This window comes from Natator depressus, chromosome 16 (assembly GCF_965152275.1).
Source record: "Natator depressus isolate rNatDep1 chromosome 16, rNatDep2.hap1, whole genome shotgun sequence".
Lineage (NCBI taxonomy): Eukaryota > Metazoa > Chordata > Testudines > Cheloniidae > Natator > Natator depressus.
Genome location: NC_134249.1, coordinates 1,147,630 through 1,153,794, shown reverse-complemented (window position 1 = coordinate 1,153,794; position 6,165 = coordinate 1,147,630). Strand labels below are relative to the sequence as shown.

Below are 6,165 nucleotides of genomic sequence, written 5' to 3'. Positions count from 1 at the left end.
TGCAATCCCCCGGGGGACCCTGTTACTGCAAAAGTCCTTCTCTCTGGTCACACACTCCCAGGGGTTAACCGCCCCCTGGAACTGTCTCTCTCTGAATCTTCAGCACGCCTGGTCCCCGTCAATCCCCCTTCGTTTTACTGTTCCCCAGTCACTTACTGCAGGAAGCGCCGTTCACGGGGTGCAGTAGATCCCACCGCTGCCACCAGTTGTCACGGAGTGTGGGGGAGTCCAGGCCCTGCACCCCTCTTCCTGGGATTCACTGAGATTCTCAGCCAGCCAGTAAAACCGAAGGTTTATTGGGCAACAGGAACACAGTCCAAAACAGAGCTTGTGGGGACACCCAGGACCCCTCAGTCAAGTCCTTCTGGGGGAGCAGGGAGCTTAGACCCCAGCCCTGAGGTTCCCTGTGTTCCTCCACCCAGCCCCAAACTGAAACTAAACCCCCCCAGCAGGTTCCCTGCTGCAGCCTCCGTCCACATTCCTGGGCAGAGGTGTTACCTCCCCCTCCCCCTCCAGGCTCAGGTGACAGGCTCTCAGGTCTCCCACCCCCAGGGCACATTCCCAGGTCAACACTCCCCCCTCCCTGCTGCGTCACATCGTCACATACCTGAAGCAGTGCATTTGGTTTGCAGTGGTCAGAGGCTCCGCTGGGGATAACAAGCCTGGTCCATGTCAATTTCTTTCTTAAATTGACGAATTCCTATAAGCTTGCAGCGTCCGGTGGGCATAACTGGACACTGCAAGATGGAGGTTCCCAAGCTTGTGTCTGGGACCGGAGATATTGGCTAGTGTCATTGGCTTGCAAGTAGCTGGGATCAGCTTACAAGCCAGACGCTGTGCATGAGCGGCCCAGGAGTGGGGGGCTCACAGCAGAGCAGGGTAAGGCTGGCTTCCAGAGTCAAAGATTGGAGTGACTGAGCAGATCACTGGTCTGGTTAAGGGAACGTCACAACAATCAATTGTTTTAGTTAATGAGAGCCACCAAGATTCCAAGCCACCATGAATGGCCCCCACTTTGCATAATTACAATAGGACTTTAGAGTAATACTTCATATTTCTAGCTTCAGAGACAATAATGATACATTCATACAAATAGGATGGACACACTCAGTAGATCATAAGCTGTGTAATGAGACCTTTTGCATAAAGCATATTCCAGTTACATCATAGTCACACTTATAACCCTATTTTTATAAAGCACATGCACTGTCATGGGGGGAGGCAGAGGGCAGGAGACGCTGGCATCTTGAGACTGGAACCACAGCCGCAGCACTCTGGGGTGAGGGGCTGGGCAGGAGGCATGGGAGAGGGGGTCCCCTGCCCTGTGCCCCACACCACCTTCTCCATCTGCCTCAGTCACCATCCCTTCTCTTTCTACCTCATTGCCCCCACCCTACCCTCTGCCCCACTCCACCCATCCCTCCAGCCCCAATACACCCCACCTCCCCTTCCTTGACCCTGCTTCCGTCTGCAGCTACCTCCCCCGTCTTCCCCTCCCCACTCGGCCTTCCATCCCTTCTCCACCCAGCTCCCCGCCTTCCCAGACTTCCTCTCTGCGGGTGGGTGCCCTCCTCTTCCTTGCCGATGGATGCAAAGGCTTCAGTGCATCCCCAGCGACGGCTCAGGAACACCCATCCGGCCCCATGCACTTGACGAGCCAGCGGGTTGTTCAAAGTCCCATCCTAATTCCTGGCACTGGGAGCAAGGGGCTGGGATGGGCCTGCCCTTGGGCAGCTCTTTGGAAGTGGGGCAGCGGCCGGGGCACTGGGACATGTACAGTGGGGGAGCAGAGAGCCACTGAACGAACCTGCAAACCTTGGATAGGATGGAAACTCCTTCCTGCCAGAGAGTGTAGCAGCCCGCGCGACTTCCCCTAGTTCCAGGCTCCAGCACCTCCGGGCAGCAGTCCCAGAACTGCCCCATCACCCAATCCTTCCTCCCGTGCCAGCAACAGGGGGCGGCTCTGAGGCTGATGCTCTCAAGGGGAGCAGCCCCTGCGGAGGGCAGACACTGGGGAAGCCCAGCGCTGGCTGACGCCTACCCCTGCTCTCCCTGTCAGCTCTCAGGCTCCTCCGCCTCTGGCACAGCACCACCCTGTGTCAGTTTGGGGGCCAGCACTAGGGCCGGACAAAGCTGGAAGGCCTGTCTGAGGGCACGGCTGCCCCTAAACCGCTAGGGCTGCACTGCCAGGGCGCTCCAGTCTAGGGGAGAACGGAGGAGCTGAGGGAGACGGAAGGAGCCTGGGGGTGAACCTGGAGGGTAGTTGGGTGTGGGTGGGACAGTACGGAACAGTTTCTTTGGGGACGGGGGATTGTTAGGGAGTTGGGTCCCCCCTCCCATTCAGCCTCTGGGTCTACAAATCAGACTCAAACCTTTCTCCTCTTCTGATCCTATAAACTGCTCCCTCTGTGCCAACAGGGACATTTTCACAAGGGGAAAGGAATGAAACTATTCTCTCCTGTGGGGACACTGCCGAGAGACACAGACCCAAAGCCCACACTCCTGGAAAGCACTATGTATGAGAATCAGCCTCTTAAGTACTTTATGAAACAGCACTAGAGCAGAAATAAGAAAAGCACCCACCTCAGAAAGAGAAAATAGAGAAACTGACAGAAAACACAGCTCAAGGTTACAAATAAAAGAGCAAAATGGGACACGTTTTTTCTTTTTTTGAACCATCATGCTCTCCCCAGGGGGAGGTGCACCATACCCAGCAGTACTGCAATTCCAGGCTGATGCGTGGAGTGGATGGAGCAAGCCTCTATTCCAGATCCCTGTTCCAAAAATCCCTTCAATTGAGTTCTCAGATAGAGAACATATCAGAGATTAAACTGATAAGAACAGATTTAATAATTTTATTAAGATGATGTTGAAGTAAAAAGAAAACGGTACAGAGTTTAAGCATAGAAGTTTCTGTTTATCAGGGAATAAGGTACAGATTATCAAGGGGTGCGAAATTCGGTTTAGGAGCTGGTGGCGTAAGGAATACATAATCTGCAATCTCCCCGATTGGGGGTAAAAGTTTAACCAGTCAAAGTACAGACATTGAGATATGGGGGTATGTTGTCCACATAATGGCTGTGTTCAGGTGTGGAGTATAATGAGCGGATACGATGATGAGGATGGCTTTACCCTCATTTGGTGGGATTTAATGTTCAGTGAGTTTATGGTTCCAGTTCATACGGTCCAATGGAAAAAGCCTCTCAGTCCCTTTCCCATCGTGGATGCACGATGTCGAACCGGCTCACACCTCCTGGTACTGTCGGTGGCCGGTGATGTGTTCGATGTAGATGTCCCGGGACCATCGGATGGTGTCCGAGACCATGAGGCGCTGCATGAGCCATGCGTAGCGTCGACCGATCCCACAGGTCCGCAGCACACGCTCGTTGCAGGGGTCCCAAGCGCCCAGGGCTCCGACCATCAGGGCGTCCATCTGCACCTCGTAGCCCTTCGCTCTCAGGGTGTCGGCCAGGGGGGTGTAAATTTCCAGCTTACGAGCTCAGGCTTCGCGGAAGGCCAGGGTCCTGTTCTCGAAGGAGACCAGGATGTCGACGAGGATGTTCTTTTTCTGGGCCTCGTCGGTGACGACCACGTCGGGTGGCAGCTGGCTGTCAGTGCCGGGGATGGCGCAGTTCACGGCGACCTCCCCCAGGCGCGGTGTGATGGCTTTCACCAGGCGGTTCTGGATCTCGTGTGGCGCAGCTGCCCGGCTCTGGAGTGGGGCTTGCAGCTGCACAGGACGTGGGGCAGGGTCTCGCTGGAGTAGCCGCACTTCCTGCAATGCTCGTCTCGGTTCCCGTGGCGGACGGCTCCGTTGAGTGGGACGCAGTTGAGCCGGGCGCGGTGGATGAACGAAACGGGTGAAGCCGCCCCCAGCGAGGAAGTGGCTGCTGGTGTCCCACTTGCTGGTCAGTTCGAAGGCTTTACCCCGGTCCAGTTTACGCTTCAGGGCTTCCATGTACAGCGAGTGGATGGCCGCCTTCAGGGTCCTCTCCAGCATGCCCCTGGTGCTCGGGGTGACGATGGTGTTGTCCTCAGACCTGATCTGTGGCACCAGGACTCCCAGCTCCTGGCGCTCCTCGCACCACTCCCAGCGGCAGCCGATGCGCTTCCCGAGGTGACGCGTGGCATTGCGAGCGCGGGACCACAGTGAAGCGATGTCGCACCCGTCCCCTCCGAATTCGCCATCCAGGGAACCGCTCAGGAAGCTGGCCGTGTCTTGGTTGGAGGGGGCTCTGCCAATCCACTTCTTTGTTGTGCCATGGAGGGCGTTTGCTGCGATGTTCCTTACCATGGCGTCGGGACATGTCAGCAGGCGGAAGGCGTGGGTGATCACTGCGATGTCACACAGATCACCCATGCGGGGGACATTGGCACTGCCATGCCTGTGGGCGATGTAGACCAGCTCGTTGCTGGCTCTCTGGGGAAGGAACAGCCACATGGGCCTATCCTCCATGAATTTATCTAGTTCTTTTTTGAACCCTGTTCTAGTCTTGGCCTTCATAACATTCCTCCACCACATGTGGCAGCTGGGAGCTCTGGCGTCCGCCCGCAGAAGCTGGGAGCTATGGGGCCATCTGCAATGGCAGGGGACTGCGGCTTCTCCCCATCACCCATGGTGACTGGGAACTCCAGGCTCTGCCTGCCGTGTCTGGGAGCTGGGGGCTCCCTCTGTTGCCTGTGGTGGCTGGGAACTCCAGGGTCCCCTGCCCCATGGGGTGCCTGGGAGCTCCGGGGTCTGCTTGCAGCATCTGGGAGCTGTGGGGTCTGTGTGCAGTGACATGAGCCTGTGGGGATTCCAAGATCAGATCCAGAAAGAACAATATGCTCAGAGAGAGTAGGCCACCCCAGAGTCCTATGGAGTAGTTCCAGAGCATTCACCCAGTGATTCTGGGCAAGACCAGCTGGGAGCAAAGCAGCTGCTGTTGTCACTAAGGTAAGTGTTTGTCTCCTCCAGGCTGTGGTGACAGCCCTGATGACTGCAGAGAGACTTCCCTTGGGCTGGGGCTAATTTCCAATTAAAGGTTCCCAACTAGCTCTGCGGGCAGGTGGAGAATTCCTTCATCCTGAGAGCTGCTAATCTTCCTTGGCATCGTCTAATGTGTACTTCTAGTGCAGCTCCCTGACCAGGTCCTCATATCTCATGGGAGTTGTAATCTCCTGAGGCCTGTGTTTCGAGATCTTGGTGACCTGGGCACTGCTTGGTGCAGCTGGATGTCTGCTCACTGATTGATCAGTAGCAGGGTTTGGGGATTTTTTGGTAATATTGGTTTTACAAAGCCCAGTCAGGCCTAAAAATTTTTTCCCCGGAAGCCAAGCTAGGCTCCTCCCATCCATCCCCATTACAGCAGCCTGGTCCCTAGTAGAAAAAAATAGCTTAATGAACACTGGACTTTAAGTGAGTTTTGTGTGGTGGCTACAGTAGAACCTCTAGCATTGCAAACACCAGTTACCTACTGACACGTCAAAAACACACCTCATTTGGAACTGGAAATATGTAATCAGGCAACAGGAGAGAGAACCAAAAAAAAAAAAAAAAAGCACAGTAGTGTATTAAATGAGCACAGTAGTGTATTAAATGTAAACTAAAATAATTAAAGGGAAAATTTTAAAAAAGATTTGACAAAGTAAGGAAATTGTTTCTGTCTGGTTTCATTTAAATTAAGATGGTTAAAAGCAACATTTCTCTCCAGCATAGTAAAGATTTAAAGCTGTATTCAATCTCTGTTCAGTTGCAGACTTTTGAAGGAACAACCAGAGCTTTCTGTTCAGAGTTATGAACCACCGCCATCCTGGGGTATTTGTAACCCTGAGGCTCTACTGTAATTGCTGAGGCTGCGCTGGTTTTTAGGGGGATCGTTCTGCGGAGGGATGTGGTTCTGGTCCCATTCGGGGGCTAGCAAAACCAGTGTGAATAATGATGCTGGAAATAAAATGTATTTTTCATATTTTTTATTTTTGCAATGTTTTAAATCCACCCCAATTGGAAAGGAAAATGGGATTCAAGCCCTGGTGGTTCGGGTGGGAATTGTGCGGGAGAAGATAGCTGGAAGGTTCCCATTCCATGGGAGCAGCACAGGGCTGGTGGATTGCCCAGCTTTGGCTTTTGTTCGCTGGTTGTCCCCACAGGGTTGATTTTGTAGTTGGTCGTTTAGAATGTATTTG

General features: G+C 53.9%; 1 non-coding gene across 1 annotated transcript; it reads right to left on the bottom strand.

The window, feature by feature from the left end:
- Positions 1-2,694: 2,694 nt before the first annotated feature.
- Positions 2,695-2,886, bottom strand: LOC142000134 (U2 spliceosomal RNA). The gene has a single exon (XR_012642181.1). It is a non-coding gene; the product is annotated as a U2 spliceosomal RNA (small nuclear RNA).
- Between the last annotated feature and the right edge of the window lie 3,279 nt (positions 2,887-6,165).